At 47.7% G+C, this 19520-nt stretch overlaps 1 pseudogene; it reads right to left on the bottom strand.

Moving 5' to 3' along the window:
* LOC122922033 overlaps positions 1 to 19520 on the bottom strand; it is a 53228-nt pseudogene that overhangs the window by 14548 nt on the left and 19160 nt on the right.

The following is a 19520-nucleotide window of genomic DNA, read 5'->3' as shown; positions in this document are numbered from 1 at the left end:
CGAGATATCCCTTTGCATATCCTGTTCCCATGAAGCATTGCCAGCGAGTCTCCATGCAGGACTGGTCTCTCTAAGGAGATCCAGCACCCCGCCTAAACTGCATGTAATTGACAAAAAGGGCAGATTTGGTCCCAGGAGATGTGGGTTTGCGTGTTCTACGAATAGAGCCATCTACTCACCCTTAGGTCATGCGGCAGGGGGGAGGTGTTGAAGTATTCAAAGATGGACTCGTGGAAATCTGGGAGCTTAAGACCTGAAGCAGAAGGAAGAAATAGAATTGGATCCATGAAGCAGAAAACCCAAAGCCTCCCCTATTAGTGATGAGCGAACTTCTGTTTTAAGTTCGGCGTCTAAAGTTCGGCTTCCGGTTAGCGGAGAATCCCGATCTGGATTCCGACTTCCGTTGTGGTCCGTGGTAGCGGAATCAATAATCGGCCATTATTGATTCCGCTACCACGGACCACAACGGAAGTCGGAATCCATATCCGGATCCAGATCGGGATTCTCCGCTAACCGGAAGCCGAACTTTAGACGCCGAACTTAAAACAGAAGTTCGCTCATCTCTATCCCCTATATCTCCTGTACGCACTGACCTCCATCATCTCTCCTTTTCTCCTCCAGCTTCTTCTTCAAACTTTGCATTTCTTCCAGGAGCTCCTTGTTTTTAGCCTCTGCTTCTTTTAGTTTACTTAAAAAGTTAAAAAATTTTAATGTTAGTACCAGGTCACTAATGGAAACAGTCAGCAATCTTGGTGACAACAACGCTTTCTGGTCACAGACAAAACACTAAAATTAAACATTTAATGTCTTTTTAAACCGCAGACTACTGATGAGATAAGTGGTTCTTATACACATTTGTTAACACTTATCTCTGGAGTAAGTACGGGCCAGTTAGACATTCTCCTCGGAGATGCAGGGACAGCTGGGCTAATCTCAAAACTAAAAATGTCCTAGATTAGGATTGGGGAACCCTAGACAAATCCCTGCCTATGGAGCCTGCTTCATGTCTATGAGCGGCGCTAGAACTGATCTAGACCCCTCCTTACTTCTCGAATGAGATGTTGGCATCCTTTGCCTTCCTCAGCTCCTCCTGCACCACCTGTTTGGCGCGGAGCTTCGGCGTCCAGGGCAGACTGCAGCTCCAGCCGCGCCGACATGTCCAACTTCTGGCTGCGCCGGACCTTCCAGAGCGGATCCTGCAGAGAACAACACGGGAGGGTTTAATGCAACCGAAACACAAAGGAAAAACTCCAGCATCCAAGTGTTTCCTTATGGGGGCTTCATTTGCAGACTACAACTCTCATCTGCTGTCCATTCTTGATGGTCATCCTGTCTGACACTCTTATTTTGGGGCTCTTACTAAGCCCTAATATAAACCTTGCAGACTTGTGGACCGGCCAATGAGGATGACCAGTGCACTGGTGGATTTCAGTCCATCTGATACTGGAGAGAAGCAGCGCCCAACGTGCCAAGTACATTGCATACTAGACATATGCATCATATTTTATATTTTGCAAGGGATAAGGGGTGCCTGGCGGCAGCTTATCTCTCCCGGCTTTGTGGTTTGACTACCAACAAGGCTGAGTGCAGCCGATTTCCTCCATGCGAGGGGAGGACTTACCGGGAGCGAGCAGGACCAACCCCTGAGGAAGTGTTAGCGCCATGTCAGACCTTACAAGAGGCGCTTTTAAGTCATTGGCCTTTTACGTATGAAGGTTACAAAGTTACACATCACAGAAGGTGGAATAAATTACAAAACCACACCAGATTTATGGAAAATTATCAGAATTACATTATCCCCATCCACCGAATTAGGCGAAAACACCAGAAACAAAGAAAAAGACCCGCGAGATTACAGAGAAGTGGACGGATTCACAGAAGGTTTTAGAACAGAATTATCAGAAATCTCCAGTAATGACAGGTCCTTGAGTCCTCCTCCTCTGTTTCTGGGAAAGCTGGGTGATAATAGAGCAGCTGCTACACAGTTACCCCCATTTTCCTGAACAGCTCATGCCTCATAGTTACCCAGCAGCAGGTGCGATTCAGGAGTCCTGGAAAATGTGTGCGACAACCTGTGTTGAATCGCAGAGGTTGTCACCCAGCGTTGTCACAAGAATTTACAGCCGTTTGACAGAGGTGGGGCGACCCAGGGACCGGATTTCGTAAGAATTTTCTTTAGAAGTTGTGGACCTTGTTTGCAGACGTTTTACAAGGAGTGACACATGCATGACAGCAATCCAGCGGCGACACCACAGATCTGCAGATTCCCACCACCAGATAAAGGAGGGGGGGGGGGACGGACGCGACCCCACAAAACTCACCAGCCTATCTGCACTGTACGGGGCCAGGCCGTGCGAGAATGACATTTCAGGCTAAAGCAAACAATCAGAACACAATGAGTTACCAGAAATGAAAGCAAAACTACAACCCTGTAGGTAACCTCCACAAGATGCTAAAACACTCTGCGCTGCTGGGAACCCTGCTCCTACAAACTATATAAACTAGTCTGAGGACTGCCCATCTGTCAGCACATTCATCTACTAAAAATACTCTGTGCTGCTGGGGACCCTGCTTTGACTAGGCAACTCTCAGGCTATTACTTCCCACAGATCAGCACACTCCTCCTAAAATACTCTGTGCTGCTAGGAAGCCTGCTTCATCGGATGGTAGCCACCCACAAGATCCTAAATTATTCCTGCGCTGCTAGGCACCCTATAACTATGTAAATCGAAACCTATGATATCCCCAAAAATCATCAAAAGTCTTTTCCTAAAAATACTCTGTGCTGCAGGGGACCCCGATTTCTCTCACTTGCAACATAAACTACTTTCCACATGATGACACCGATCTCCAAAGATACTCTGTGCTACTGTGCACTCCTGTCCTAAAATACTCTGTAGGCTCCGCTCCCTTCATTATCACGCCTCTCCTGAAATACTTTGCGTTGCTTTGCTTCTATCACTACCACTCCTTCCTGCTGCTCGGCATCTCTCGCTTCTACCACTCCTGTCCTTAAATGCTATGTGCTACTCTGCTTCCCTTCACTATGACTCTTCTGCTGAAATACTCTGTGCTGCTCGCATCTCTCAGCTTCCTACCACTCCTGTCCTTAAATGCTATGTGCTGCTCTGCTCCCTTCACTATGACTCTTCTGCTGAAAATACTCTGATGCTGTGGTGCTCTGCACCTTTCTCTATGTACCAGTCCATGACCTCCTGCTGGACTCCAGTCCCTCCTCTCATCATGTCCTCCATGCACCTGTCCACATCATCACCACTAGTGGGTAGTACGCTGCCTCCCTCCACAAGTTCAGCAAACATCACCTGAAATAATCTGTGCTGCTGTGATCATTCTCATGTACTCACCAACTAAAATATCTCACTCCTTCCTTATTTCACTTGGGGCACAAGTATTAAAACGGAATATCTCCGATTTAGGATTAGTTAAAGGGGTTTTCCGAAACTATGCCTGGGCCCCTCACACGGATTCTACTTACCTGGCTCCCCACATCGCCCCTGCTTCACCCCTTTGCACGGAAGAAAACCTCAAGGGGGAGGGGGAGCAGCCAGGAACGGGGACCAGGAGCGGCACAGGGAGCCAGGTAAGTAGATTCAGTGTGAGGGGCCCGGGCATATGGGGGACATTTTTGTCTCTGATAACCCCTTTAACATAGCATACATAAGTCTCTGCACTTTAGGGACAATATTCCCTTCTGATAAGTGATGACACAGCGCTAGGATTGGCCATCGCTTTATGATTGGTGATGATCTGACCCCAGGGATCCTTCAATCTTGAAGAAAGGTGCTGCAACTAAATAGTTGTGCCCAACCACAAGCTGTGCAGGATATCGCAACCTGGGCCCCACTGAAGTTAATGGGGTCAGCTGTAGTTCCCCGCATAGTCGGGTGACCAGAAGCCACTAAACCAGTGCTGCAGCTAAGGTTACACCACTTGAGTCGATGCAGAATATATTCAATTCAGCTCGTTGCCGATGCAGTCGGTAAAGTTTTTTTTATTTAGCTACACAATGTACCAAAACACATTACTAGGAAAAGTAGTCACGCGGTGACGCTTTTCTCCCATGAACACCTGCACTTACCAGCGTTCTAGATCCCAGGCTGGAGCTTCTCAGCGTCTCAAGTTCTTCCGTCATCTTAGACGCCAAGGGCCTGCAGATAACCTCGGGCGTCCTTCTCGTCGCTCACCCTGAAAAACAAATAGTCACCTATATACGACTGAGCAAACACTGCGAATGGATAATAAAACTGCTGTATTTGTCAATAACCCCAAGTCTTTTGTTGTTAAAGGGGTTGTCCACGATTTTACTAACTCTGTATCCTTTGGCTATCAATATGTGAACGGCGGGGATCTGACACCCCTCAGCCCCACTGTTCAGCTGTTTGTCAGTACATCCGGCGGCAGAACTACCCATTGTGGCAGTGGATGGAGCTTCGACCTGCGGCGCTCCTTCCATTCACTGCTGCAGTTACAACGGACGGAGCTGCGTTATTCTCGGGCAGACTACGGGAGCAGGAGCTACTGCAGAACTGATTGTCAAAGGTGCACGGTGTCACTTCCATCAATAGCAAAATCCTGGACAACCACTTTAGGTTGCTGGAGAAGCTGGCCACTTAATGCGACAGAAAATGAAGGTGAAAGGTAACCTACCACTGGATGATCTCCGCAATCTGAGCCTCCCAGTGAGCGACGGATTCCTTCTTGGTGGTCAGATCCTGCAGCTCATCCTCCATTTGTCTATTTTGTGCCGTTAGTTTATCCACAAAGGAACAGAGCTGGAAAAGTCACAGCAGAATAGAGTTAGCTGAAGGGTCTTCACCAAAGGTGAGGGGATAGTGAGCAATGCACTGGATGATGGCAGAAATAATCATAACTGGTCTGTGACTGGGATCTCCGCTTTGGACAACCCACTTGAAAAGCCCCTGACCATAAGAAGAGGTGTCCCGATTCTGGAACCCCCAATCAATCAGGTGTAATCTGTGGTAGAACCTGGCAAATAACCCTGCAGCGCCACTGCAGGAAAAACAAAGCATTACAAGGGCTCCCACGGAAATCAATGTAGAGCCTGTGTAATGCTCAGGTACGCTGGGTCCTCCAGAGACACCCATTGTAGTGCCTCTCCACTCTAGCTAAGAGACAAGGACCACCCAACCCCTCTACTAACCCAAAATACTCCAATAGCATATATGAAGACTAACTCTGTCAGAGCCGCCTTACCCTCTCAGTTTCTGTAGAAAGCTTCTTGTTCTCTTCCAGGAGAATGGTTCGCTCTCTTTCATACTTTTCTTTCACAGTTCCCACGGCTTCTTCCATCTCCGTTTGCCTGGAAAACAGGAGAGGAGGGATACAACCAGGTTTCTTATATGCATTGACGTCTATGGTCAGAAGACCACTCACTGCTAGCCCACCAGGTCACTCAATAACTGCTTTGGCAGGACACTTGACTCCATTAATGGGGCATTTGGCTAGACCAGTGGTCCCTGACCTGTGGCTCTCCAGCTGTTGAAAACTACAACTCCCAGCAGCTGCCGACAGCCTGCAGAAGCAAGGGCGTATCAGTGGCTGTTCTTTCACAGCAGCAAACAGGTTGAAGACCATAGTCTTAGCCCTAGATAATAATTTATGCCAATGGAGGAGGGGGGGAAAAATCACCATTACCCTTAGACACTACTAGAATCTATGGTGCACTTTTAGGAGAGGCTGGCCTTAGTAACAGATGACAGCTGGCATGCAATGGGTAAGAGGAATATTATCCCTATGTAGATAGCAGATGGTACCTGCGCAGCACATCATGTAATAGTCTCACCTCTCCCGTTGGGCTTTCTCAAGCTTATCCGTCAGCATGAGAAGCTCCTTTTGCAGGGCGAGCTGCTTGGCTCTCCCGAGTCATGGATCACCCATTATTAATGTTTTGCAATTCCTAAGGAATGCGAGGTCTCTCTGTGCCGCAGCAGCTCTTCCGCTAGTACAAGATCTTCTTCTCCAGCTCAGATGTCACTTGGACAGCTTCCTGCTGGTGCTCTATGTGACGCCTGATGTGCGGCCAGCCCTGCTTCAACTGGGGAACAAAAAAAAAAAAAAAAGAAGTAGAGATGTTGTAGTAAATCTGAGGACATGTATACAAAATCATTTACAAGCGTGTTCATCAGGAGAGGTTTTAAACTGCAATGATATCAAGTTTCCTTGCATCCTTGTGAAGTTCAGACCATTTTGCCTGCCCTGAGACATTGCCAGCAAACTTTCCAGAGAGAGTGAACACGATAAACACACTACCTAGTCTATCTATCTATCTATCTATATATACACTACATACATCATACTACACAACATATACAGACACACACATATCTACATACACAAAAAAAAAAGTTCTCTGTGTATTTTTAATCTATGTTTTTATGCACATTTTATTGCAGCACTAGAGGTTAAAAGGGTATTTCCACCTCAGCCAGTCACAGCCAGAAGATCAGAAACACTTGTCTTTGCTACTTCACATTTGAGTTTTCATTTCCGGTATTGAGAGTCCGTCATAGTATCTCAAAACCGGAGGAAAACTCATTGTCAATCGGGCACAAACTGAATGGAACGGAGTGCACCAGAATGCATTCAATTCCGTTCTCATGTCACACAAAAAAAAAAAAAGCACCGCAAAACAGTGTTTTTGAGTGCGTCATGGGATACGGAGCGAGATGCATCTGGCATGAAATACAACGCAAGTGAATGGTGCTGGATCTTTTTCTTGGACAAGAAAAAATAAAATCGGTCTTGGTATTTTGGAGGTAATACAACTGGATCCATTCATAATGGATTCAGCCGGTTGTATTATCCTAACAGAAGCATTTTTGCTCATCCATGATGGATCCAGTAAAAACGTAGATGTGAAGGTAGCCTTACCTGGTGGCCAAAGTTATGGAAACAGCCGAGCGGGACACTGCTATGTGGTTTTGCAGCTGCCATTCATATCTATGGCTGTTACCGTTACCTTGGCCACCTCAGGCTGCTGCATAAGACGAGCGCTTTCATCTCTGCGGTCAGAATTCTCTCTGTCACTGATCTCAGATTGCACTGACATGGCTTCTTGTCACACGGTTAAAGCAGGCAGAAATAACCTTATAACTTCACCCATTGCTGACATGTTACATCCTCGCTACAGTCACGTTTTGTGATTTGGGCAGTAATTGGAGCAACCACAACATATTGCAAGGTATACGGATGGACCCAACATCTGGTACCTTCAGAGTCTCCAGTTCACCTTCCAGCTGCTTGGAAAAGTTGTCGCTGTGTTCCCGCAATTTGCGCTCCTTTGAGGCTTCGGCACTGGCGTCTTCAAGTTGCACCTCAAGCTGCCAACGAAATGAGGTTGATAATAATTCTCTAGTAGTAGCAACAATGACAATAATTCAGAGTGGCAATGAGTGAGCAAGGGGGTCCGACCACAGGATGGGTCATCAATATCTGATTGTTGGGGTCCAACACCTGGCACCCCGTCCGATCAGCTGTTTGAAGGGGTTGCGGTGCTCGGATGAATGCTGTACCCTCTATAGCAGTGATGGTGAACCTTTTAGAGACCGAGTGCCCAAACTGAAACCCAAAGCCCACTTATTTATCGCCAAGTGCCAAGCCAGCAATTTAACCTGAATAGCAATATAGTATATTTTCCATGTATCATTTAGCTATAATAGCCTGCCTACATTCAATGCACTGCCTGTGTCATTCATAGTATGCACTGCGCTGATGAAGGACAGGAAAAATCAAAGGCATATTAGTACACAAAGACTTTTCAAGGGTGCGGGTGCCCAAGAGAGGGCTCCGAGTGCCGCCTCTGGCACCCGTGCCATAGGTTCGCCAACACTGCTCTATAGTATACCAAGCACAGCGCCATACTGTGACTGTGTGTGATATTGCAGCTCGATCCCATTCACTTGAGAGGGACTGAGCTGCAGGACAGCCATGTAACCGATGGACGCGAGGCTGAGGAAGAGGCTGCTGCGCTTGCCTGAGTGCCATGGCCCATTGCTGGGAGTGAGCCCCACCGATCAGATACTGATGACCTATCCTCAGGATAGGTTCATGAATATTCAACTTCTGGAAAACCTGCTTAAAATCTAGAAAAAGTGGTCACCTCTTTTCTGGTCTTCTCAGACTTGCGCAATTCCTGACGCATGGAGTCCAGTTTCGCATAATGGATTCCAGTTCTTCCTCCTTGTCCCGCAGCTGTCGGGAAAGCTTCTGTTTCTGGGAGCGGAGGTTGGCCAACTCATCATTGAGCTCAGAAAATTCGTGAAGGGCGAATTTCCTCTGCTGGTGTGCATCCTTCAGCTCCTTGCTCTGAGCCTTCAGCCTCTCCTGGGCTTCGGAGTGTTGCTGTAAATGAAGTAGACAGAAGTGAATCCCTACGCAACACTGAATTACCTCCTTTCATGCCGTGGGCACCGTCTCAGGAATCCCACTACTGGAGGAGATGGCAGCGAATGAAAAATCACAAAAAAATCCCCCCAGCCCCATTTCGACATTTTATACACAGTTTTTTTTTTTTATCCAAATCCAGAAGTGGATCCAGCAGGAAGACGACATAACAGTTCATATAGAATTTATTTTGCATATCTCTTTGCATTTACAAAAAATAAATAAGCATAAAAAATAAATAAATAAATAAATGCATTCAGAAAAAAACTAGCATTTCCAAGTGCAGCAATATAACCAGGGGTGGGGGTGTAGGTATGGGGAAATCACCCTTGAAATAAGTATGCTGCTACTATGTACAGGGTGAAACAAGCCGTGAATCTACAGCACAATCCTTACAATATTATTATGGCTGCAGAAATGCACGACGTAGAAGACATTCCAGCGACCGCCCACCGCATTTCATCCCAACGTAAATCAAAGTACTGCGACAAGCTCCGAGAACAAAGAGGTGGAAATGTAAAATCAGACAATGGGCACATACTTGTGGTCGAGCAGGTAAACAAAGGCCGAGGTTTACTGTGTGGCTCCTTGTGGTGGAGAAATCAGTGCTGACACAGGTAGAGGCAGCGAGTTGAGGTGAACCTATTACCTCCTCAAAACCAAAGGGAGTGCACTCAGCAATGACGATTAGAGAGGAGCCACGGTGGCTGAAGCAGCGCCACTTTAGTCCATGCTTCTTTCTCAAGCCCTGCTGTGAATGGAGAGCATGCCGCACATGCGCAGCTTTCTCCATTCACTGCCACAGCTCCGTGAATGGAGAGTATGCTGTACCTGTATGGCTTCCTCTCCATTCACAGAAGGCAAGCCGAACTATCAGACCTTAATGGCATATCCTACTCCAGGGATGCTCAAGCTGCGGCCTCAGCAGTTGCAAAACTACACCTCTTAGCATGCCCTAAAGGCTGTGCAGGCATGCTGGAGGGCCTGGTTGGGCATCCCTGTCCTACAGAATAAACGTCCGAAATGGGCATACCCATTTAAGAGGAGGCAGATGAACCATTAGAGTGGAATCGACCCCCAAGAAGCTTAGCAAGTGGCCAAATGAATGCCATCTAAGGGGCCTCCAGCTCTAAATCCAGGAATGTTGATGATTTACAGTAGGAGTTTTTTTCCTACCCATCTGTAAGGTTTTACCGGTGACTTTTTAAAGGGATATTGCTCAATTAGCTTCACCTTTCCCTTTCACGCAGGCACACGACAGGCCTGCAGAACAGATGTGAAGCTTACGCAAGACTCAGAAAAAAAAAACTAAAAAAAACAAAACACTGTCCTCGGTCAACAACCAACTAACTTTACATCACGTATATTGAGATATCCGTCATGGACACTCTGGTGACAGGGACCAGGAGATTACAGAGACTGTCAAAACGTGGGTTAATCTGAATGGTTCCTTGTGGATCATTTGTCTCTGTGTTTTGGTAATGACCACACTTCTGGCAGGTGTTGGTTTGATTATTTAACTTCCCCCATTTATTACTGCTTACCCCTTCTGAGGGTGCGGTTTATAGCTTCAGTTTCTGGACTCTGGGCTAGCTGGTTGTTGGTTCTCTGTCGAGTTCCTGGCGCGGCCTTTGCTCATCATGAAGTTAAGTGTCATCTTTTCTATTTGTATTTTGTTTGTTATATTCCCCTGTCTGTTGTATCCAGGCCTGAGGGAGACCCCTGTTCAACCTTCTGGTGGAGGAATAGGTTGTCTCAAGTCCTGTCACTATACCAGGGCACTACAGGATGTGTTAGGGCTCTAGGTTCCTGTGTATGAACCTTCCTACCATCAAGGTCAGTTCATACCGATAGTGAGTCGGGACTTGGATTCGTTTAAGGAGGTGACCTTCTCCCTTACCCTAGTTTCCAGGCCTTGTTCCTATCCCCTTCCCTCCTGTGCTCGGTGTGTGGACTGTTTCCCCATACTCTGTCACAATATCCTAGCGTCGTGACTTCACCTATAGTCAATCATTCCTTCACCTATAGTCAATCATTCTAAAATGGACAGCTGAGGTGCCGTACTATCAGGAATTCTGGGCACACAAGCACCAGACCCACCTTCTGCAGATCATCTCGCTCCTGTTTCACTGTCCTCTGCTGTTTCTCGAGGCTTTTAATCTTGTTTGCAGCCTCCTCCAGCTGCTGCCGCAGAGCGACGGCATCTTCCAGTTGTCGCTCTATCCGGTTTGAATCTTTAGGAGGAACAACGATATTAACATATATGATAGAACATACGGGCACCAACGATCACATCCCCATCGTGTCTCTGCTGCCAGGAGATACCTGAGATTTTATTCTTCAAGCGCTCGATTTCCTCATTCAGCTTCCGAATTTCTTTGTCCCGGGTTAATGTTCCCACGGACCGACTGGAGCCCTGGAGGGACTGGACCGCCTGAGTGGATTCTGGAGGTAAATGCAAGAGCAATGATTAAGAAACATTGAAGGCGTCGCCAGCATACCAATGCTTTTTGATCTTCATCCTGGAAACATGGAGGCAGAACTGCTAAGTATAATGGGAAATGGCATCCGAAAAACCGCAGCAACCCCTTGTCCTAGCAACTAGCGTCTGGCCTCCCCTTAATACCATGTACTATCCTGTCTCTATGACAAGTGTGGAGATTGAAAGCGCAAAAACTCATCCCTAGCGTCTTCCTTACTATAAGGCCTCATGCACACGACCGTTGTGTGCATCCGTGGCCGTTGTGCCGTATTCCGTTTTTTTTCACGGACCCATTGACTTTCAATGGGTCCGTGGGAAAAAAAAAAAAAAATCGGAAAATGCACCGTTTGGCAGCCGCATCCGTGATCCGCGTTTCCTGGCCGTGAAAAAAATATGACCTGTCCTATTTTTTTCACGGCCAACGGTTCACGGACCCATTCAAGTCAATAGGTCAGTGAAAAATCACGGATGCACACAAGATTGTCATCCGTGTCCGTGATCCGTGTCCGTTTTTTCCTATCATTTCAATGGCAAACTGACTTAGATTTTTTTTTTCATTTTTCATGTCCGTGGATCCTCCAAAAAACAAGGAAGACCCACGGACGAAAAAACGGTCACGGATCACGGACCCCGTTTTTGCGGACCGTGAAAAAATACTGTCGTGTGCATGAGGCCTAAAGGGGTTCTCTCACTTCAGCAAATGGCATTTAACATGTAGAGAAAGTCAAAGGGGTTGCCTCATCATAGACAATGGGGGCATATCGCTAGGATATCCCCTCTTTGTCTGATAGGTGTGGGACCCGCACCTACAAGGAGAACAGAGCCGGGGAGAGTTGTGGCTGGAGGACCCCGGGTTTCCAGAGGTCCGTCCACCACCAGGCGCTGCTCCCTGCCTCTCCCATTGAAGTGAATGGGAGCGCACCGCGCATGCGCGGCCACCGCTCCCATTCATTTCTATGGAGCCGACGGAAATAGCCGAGCCAGTGCTCGGCTATTTTCGGGGGCTCCATAGAAATTAATGGAGGGCGGCAGCGCATGCGCAGTGCGTCAACTTTCTCCATTCCGTTCTCCTTGTAGGTGCGGGTCCCAGAGGTGGGACCCGCACCTATCAGACAATGGGGGCATATCCTAGCGATATGCCCCCATTGTCTAAGATGGGATAACCTCTTTAATACAAGGCACTTACTAATGTATTGTGATTCTTCATAATGCCTCCTTTACTGGCCTGATTTATTTTTCCATCACATTAGACACTGCTCGTTCCCAGGGGTTATGACCGCCCTGCAATCCAGCACCAGTGGTCGTGCTTGCACACTATAGGAAAAAGCTCCAGTCTCTCTGGTGGCAGGGACCTTGGGCATGCATGCGCTCCTGTTTCAGCTACCTTGTACCGGCTCTGCAGGGTGGCCATGACCCCTGGATATGAGCCGTGTATAATGTGACGGAAAATTGAATCCAGCCAGCAAAGGAAGTAATATGGACAATCACAATACATTAGTAAGTGGTTTGTATTAACTTTCTCTACATGATAATTTGCTTAAGTGAGACAGCCCCTTTAAAAGTTGACATTTCCTAGATGCACACGATTTTCCAGATTGAAGCCAAGTCTGCAAACCGCACATCATGCCTCAGCATCCCCTGGGAGTCTGCAAGGGAAATACTCCATAAAGGACTCCTGGGGGACCCTGCAGCTATGCTGTATGTCCAGGCTTAGCTGCAAGTAGGGTACATCTCAGAACTCGAGAAGTTTAATGTGGGTATCAGACACAATGCACACAAGGCTAGTGGACTGTTAGGATCCCTTTAAGTTATTCCTGTACTTCTGGGACCACACTCTTCTCTCAGGATCAGAGGGTAGTATAGCGTTCAGTCAAACTGTCTTTGCCAACAAGGTACATTTTTAGAACATGTGGAACATGTATGTGCATCCTCTGCTCCACAGAGAATTTGGGGTGACATGGGGGCCACCTATTCTCATGATCAATGTGGAGCCCAGCGCTCGGGGTCTCTTACTAACCCTGTAGCTTCCTGTTCAGCTCCAGCTTCTCCTGCTCCAGTCTCCGGATCCTGCGCTCGTAGGCGTCGATCTGCAGGCTGTTCTCCAGGCCGCGCTGCACGTCCTCGTCTTTGGTCACTGCGTTTGTGTGGATAATGTCCTTCAAGGAGCCTCGGTCAGAAAAGCAGCTGAAAAAAACAAAAGTAATTGGACTAAGGAGATATGGGCTAAGTGTGTAACCATTATGGGGGTGACCAGCACATTCCCCAGGCAGTTCTCCCATAATACCAGGACCACGTGGCTGCTATAGGGATGAGGGTGTTCTCTTATGACCCTCATTCCACTAAAGTGGCGGCAGCGGATCACTGCAGATACCTTTCATAAGAGGGTTTACCTGTCAGTCGTGTATGTGAACCCCACGAACGGTAGGTGGAACCCTGAAAATCCACTGTGTGTACTTGGGGGGACCATTTCCTGTAATGGATAAGGAACATTAGAGCTATATGGCTAAATACATAATACATAAAAATAAAGGTCTGTATTGTCTATTGGTGTTCCATTTCCTGTCCCTTCCCATGCTTTACACTGCAGCTCTGCTTGTTCAGATTGTCTGCTGTGAAAAAATGTGGAGCAACAAGGACAGAATGACTAGAGCTACAACTGAACCAGCAGAGCGAAAAAGAGCGAAAAAGAAGGGCCCCGCTGCAAACACATTCATGCCTGTTCTTTACCCTGAATGCCCTGTACCCCACAGCACTGGACGCAGCCCTCATTCAGAGGTCCCTGGCTACCACTCCATTAGCTAAACATGCCTTAAAGGGGCAGGCTAGTTCTGGACAACAGCTTTAAAATATGCCACCCCATCTTCCATATTGAGGTCATGACACCCTCCATATTGCATTGAGATCACCCCCATCCTCCGATACTTACAGGATTGCGGAGGATGTCATCATCCACATCAAAGTTGGAAGTGTCGGAAGGACTGCTGACGTCGGGAATGTACGGGGCCTCCATGTTGCGGATGTTTTCCCAGTCGATCCCTTCAAAAAACGTGTGGGTCTTGAAGTCGTCAATCCCGTTCTGGCCGAGCCTGCGCTCTCGGCTGCAGATCAACCTCTGGATGAGATCCTTGGCGGTTTCCGACACGTCGGCGATGTGAGAGGGGAACTGGAATCTCTCCTGAAAGAATGAGGGTGGAGGGGGAGGATCAGAGACTATCTCTCATACGTGATCAGGAGGGACTGCAGGACAGTTGATTTGGGGGGGGGGGGGGGGGGGGGTGTATGGGGTGTCAGACCACCCGCCTATCAGATACTGATGTCCGATCTTAAGGATAGGCATCATTAGTAAAATCCTGGAAAACCCCTTTAACCCTTTCTTGGCATAGCAATTTTCTGTTTTGCGATTTAGTTTTTTACTCTTCCCTCCCGGAGCCGTAACTTTTATTTCTACGTTCACATAGCCGTACGAGATGCAATTTATAATGGCTCAATCTAATACTGCATACGATGCAGTGGGAAGCTGGAAAAATAATTCCAAATGTGGTGGAATTGGGGAAAAAAAACACAATTGAGTTGGTAAAACCAACCTGTTTCCTTCATTGTCCAGGTCAGTGCGATTACAGCAATACCACATTCACACAGTTTTGGGGGGTTTTAACACTGAAATATATATATTTTTTTCATTGCATCGCCATATTCTCACCCCTGTTACTTTTTTCTATTTCCATTCGCAGAGCTCTGCAAGGGCTCATTTTTTGCGGGGCGATCTGTAGTTTTTAGTGATGCCATATTGGAGAGTGTGCGACAATTTGAGCGATGGAAAAAAAAAAAAGGGAATCAACCATTTAGATTTTTTTCCCGCCAGCTGCAATACAGCATCCAGTATGAGAGCCAATGGAGCGATGGCCGAGCATACTCTGTCACTCCAGTGCTGGCGATTGGTAGGGGGTCCTAGTATTTAGGCCCTCACAGATCTATTCATCACCTATCCCTTTAAATAAAGCATGTCCCTAAATAGACCATGAGAGGTGTGGTAGAGGGAGGATTCTGTCACTTAGATTAGTTGCCAGGAAGAGCTAAGAGGGCGATGAAGGACCCTCCTGTTCACCAAGAAATGAGTCCCATAGGAGCCAATATGGCTGACATTGGCAGTCAAGCACAGACAGCTGAGGCGAAAAATTAGAGACTTCAATAGTCTGCAACCTGGGGCTCTCTATCCTCTGAGAAACTACAACTCCTTGCATGCTGAGAGTTGTAGTTCTACGGTGGCTGGAGACGAGTCATTACAATGGCAGCCTGATCACCACGGTGGCCAACCAGATAACCAGGATTACTGCTCACCTCATGGTTCATGATCTTTCCATAGGTCTCCACCAGAGACTCGGCGTAGAAAGGGGTTTCCCCATATAACATTTCATACATGCAGACCCCCAGAGACCACCAGTCACACTCTGGACCGTATTTCCCCATCCCGTCCTCCATAGCTTGTAAGATTTCCGGGGAGATGTAGTCCGGGGTCCCCACTGCTACAGAAGACTGCACCTATACAGGTGTAAACAGACGATTAGTTAGAGCGGTGACGGAGGTTTCCCTTACGTACATAAAAGCTATACTTTGAATTTCCATTCAGCGACAGTAAGCAGGAGATTAAAAATGGTAGCGTTTAGGCAGTGAAGAAGCTGAAAACCAAACTATGCCTAATTCATAACTAAAAGTCCGCTACAATTGTAACCAGCCTAGTCAATCCTGTGGACTCCCGAATGATACATTGTGGCAAACTATTAGGGAGATTTGTGATAGTCGTCGACTGGAAAGTAGCAAACCTTCATACGAGTTGCTAGCCGCTGGATGTCTTCATTCAGTGACAGCAAGCAGGAATCTTTTAAACAGTATAGGACTGAAACACCAAGTATATGGGAAAGTTGCAGAAATTTTCATTACGCTTCGCTTAAAGGGGTTCTCTGGGAATAATGATTTATTTGTATTTTTTGGCAAGTGCCCGCAGTCCGCCTCTGTACACAGAAGGGTTATACTTACCTGCTCTCCACCGCTCTGGTCCTCTGTGCCGTCTCCTGCATGTTCCGGCCCTGTACAGCGCTTACATCCGCGCGCAGTATGGTCACATGCTTCGCTGCAGCCAATGACTGGCTTAAGCAGCGATGTGGCCACAAACAGCACATTACCGGTGAAGCGGGAACATGCGGGAGGCAGCACAGAGGATCGGAGCACCGGGGAGCAGGTAAGTATGAATTCTCTTTACGGAGGCAGGATGGGGGCACTTACAAAAAAATAAATAAGAGAATCCCTTTAAAGGGACTCTGTCACCAGTTTCTAACCCCCCCTTTTAAAACTATTGTTCTCTCCATGGTGCCCTTGTCATTACAAAGCTGTTGTTATAAGATAAATCCGCCTCCGGCTCTCCTCAGTGCCCCCTCCTCCTTTTCAAAGATCCCGCGCTTGCGCACAGGCCTGTGCCTGATGCGCCCGTGCAGACTTTTAGATTCTGCCTCGTTGAGCGAAGTGCGCATGCGCACGAACATGCGCGAATGCGTGCGCGCTTCGCTCAACGAGGCAGAATCTAAAAGTCCGCACGGGCGCATCAGGCACAGGCCTGTGCGCGCGCGGGATCTTTGAAAAGGAGGAGGGGGCACTGAGGAGAGCCGGATTTCATTACATCCAGGTGGCGCTGAAAGGATCATGGGAGGAGCTGGGCACCAACGGCGGCGGCGGAGAGCGGCAGATTCAGACCCTCAGAAACGCCCTGGGCACCTTATCCAGAGGATTGACAGGTTAGATAAAAGCGATTTTTATCAAAACTAGACGGCGGATTTATCTTATAACAACAGCTTTGTAATGACAAGGGCACCATGGAGAGAACAATAGTTTTAAAAGGGGGGGTTAGAAACTGGTGACAGAGTCCCTTTAAGCTTCAGTTAGATATAAACAGAAACCCTCAAGTCTCTCCACCTCGATATATAGGGGGAGCAGCGCTGCAGTACAAGGTGTATGGAGCGGCGGTAACCCGGTGTCTGGTTCCGCTGATCGGATATCGATGAGCTATCCTAGGGATAGGTCATCAACGGTACAGTCCTGATCTAGCAAAGCAAAAAAAAAAAAAAAGAGAGGCGGCACTCCTAAATTATGCAAATCCAGTAGTGATTTTAATCCATATGCATTAGGAGTGCCGCTTCTCTTGCTGGACTCTACATTGGGGGTCGGTTGGACCAAACCCTCCGAGGCGTGCACCCACCCATGTTGTATCTGTGGGACTGCGACCAACAAGTATATTTGCTTTCCCTTGAAGTGCCTGAGGGGAATAGTCAGTCCTACAGACACGCGTGTTACTTACGGTGCCGTCATCATTCATCTTTAAGCAAGACCCAAAGTCCGCCAGGCGAATATGGCCGTTCATGTCCAGAAGGACGTTGTCCGGTTTGATATCCCTGGAGGAAAAGGAAAGACGGAATAAGCGAAGGATGACACCTCAGTGCCCAGCCAGGCGCCAACCACCGAAATGACCTATACCTCCACTAGTCACAGCCAAAGCTGCATGTAAAACTTCCTGTCACTTGGAATGTACAGTCATTGTCCCATGGCCCATATGTACTATAATTTGTGCCGAAACTTGTGTAAATCATAGCACTGGCGCAGACACAGGCAGAAGATGGGCCAAATTTATCAGTTTGTTGCACCTCTCGCCTGCGCAGGTTGGACTATCATTGAAAAACAAAGCGGCCCTGCAGCACTGTGGGAGATATGCACCTGGAGCATGATATGCGCAGACTCTAAACCAGCAGGGCATACAGGGAGACACAGCGAGCAGAATACTCAATGAAGCTTTGGATGCGAGTGGAGTATATGGCATGATCGGCAAAAAAATCTCTGCAATGTCACCTGACGTAGACTGGATTAATTATATCCCGGGGTCGAGCCTCATGATGGCCGCACTGCTCGGCGGAGCCTTGATTCACGAAAAGCGCAGAAAGGACTCCCCCGACGTCCAGAGCACAGAGGACGCCCCCGACGTCACCCAGCGAGTGGCAGCTGTGGACTCTTATCAGCCAGTACAGAGGCTACACCTTCAGGGACCGGTACATCCACATGCGTGAGGGATAGCTTATCACCTCCAGATTTAGGGCTAGTGTCCCTTGAAAAGGGGGAGACACCCCTGCTTTGTTGAAGGGCTTCATGTGGGCGGAGAGACAGACAACACATGTACACAGTGACTGCACCAGCAGAATAGTGAGTGCAGCTCTGGAGTATAATACAGGATGTAACTCAGGATCAGTGCAGGATAAGTAATGTAATGTATGTACACAGTGACTGCACCAGCAGAATAGTGAGTGCAGCTCTGGAGTATAATACAGGATGTAACTCAGGATCAGTACAGGAGAAGTAATGTATGTACACAGACTCCACCAGCAGAATAGTGAGTGCAGCTCTGGAGTGTAATACAGGACTGAAATTTTTTATAGAGATATATGAAATGTAAAGTTGTGATAGGAGGAGGGGATACTCCTGTCAGATGTTACCTGTGCACATAATGCAGCTGATGAATCGAGTGTAGGGCGAGCACCATCTCAGCCAGATAAAACTTGGCCATGTCCTCGGGGAGGCGGTCCTCAAATTTACTAAGCAGTGTTAGAAGGTTCCTCCTACATTAATCCATGACTAAATACTGGAAAAAACAGACACAAGAGTCATCAATACCAACCGTCTACAATGTGCAGCTTAAGATATAACACAGGAGGACGGCCTGTGTCTCATTCCTCCTGTTGCTTTGTAAATTAAAGGGGAATTACAAATTTAAAATGGGGTGAGCTGGGCCCCATGGTGGGGTGCATAAGAGCGAGGACCCCCACTGCTCCCCAGAGCTCATAAACACCCCCCCTCTAGCATTGTTTGGAGGGGGGCTGGAACACACAATGTCTGTTATATTGTTCCACTCTGACACAAAAGGAAACAATGTATGTAAATATCTCCATTCATTCCTTACAAACATAAATGCATCTGAAAATTACCAGATAGTTTTCATCCTGGAAGGCGTAATGTAAGGTGGTGATCCACTGACAGTCCCCATAGACCAGCACGTTCCTCTCCTCCCGGAAGCAGGCTGTCTGCAAGAGGAAGGAAAAGCGCTGAGTGACAACACGAGACGTCTCCCCACCCGACACCTATATTAAAGGGGGCACTTACTTCTGCTCTTTTCAGCATCTCCCATTTGTTCAGGATCTTCATGGCGTAGATGCGCTCCGTGCTCTTCATTCGCACCACAGCGACCTGAGGAAACAAATCCTAGTGAGCCTTGTCCAGAAAGAAGAAAATGTCACATTTAACGCCGAGTCCCCAGTCGGAACAGAGTCGTCACAACCATCTGCACGGGGCCTAGCAACGGATTTCATCCGAGGTGACCACCCTGACCCCACACACATGGGAGCTCGCAGCCATCAGAACTGAAGCCTAGTTTAATGGGAAGGCGTTACAGCCCATATTATACTCTGGAGCCGCATTCACAATTCAGTGCCCAAATCTCCAAGCGTTCCTGCTTCTTCAGTGTCTGCACGGAGCTTGCTGTGGTGATCTGGAGTTTGTATTATAAGTGAAGAGGATGTTTTCG

Source organism: Bufo gargarizans, chromosome 11, assembly GCF_014858855.1.
Source record: "Bufo gargarizans isolate SCDJY-AF-19 chromosome 11, ASM1485885v1, whole genome shotgun sequence".
NCBI lineage: Eukaryota > Metazoa > Chordata > Amphibia > Anura > Bufonidae > Bufo > Bufo gargarizans.
Note: the sequence above shows the minus strand (reverse complement) of the source record. Positions and strands in the feature narration are given on the sequence as shown.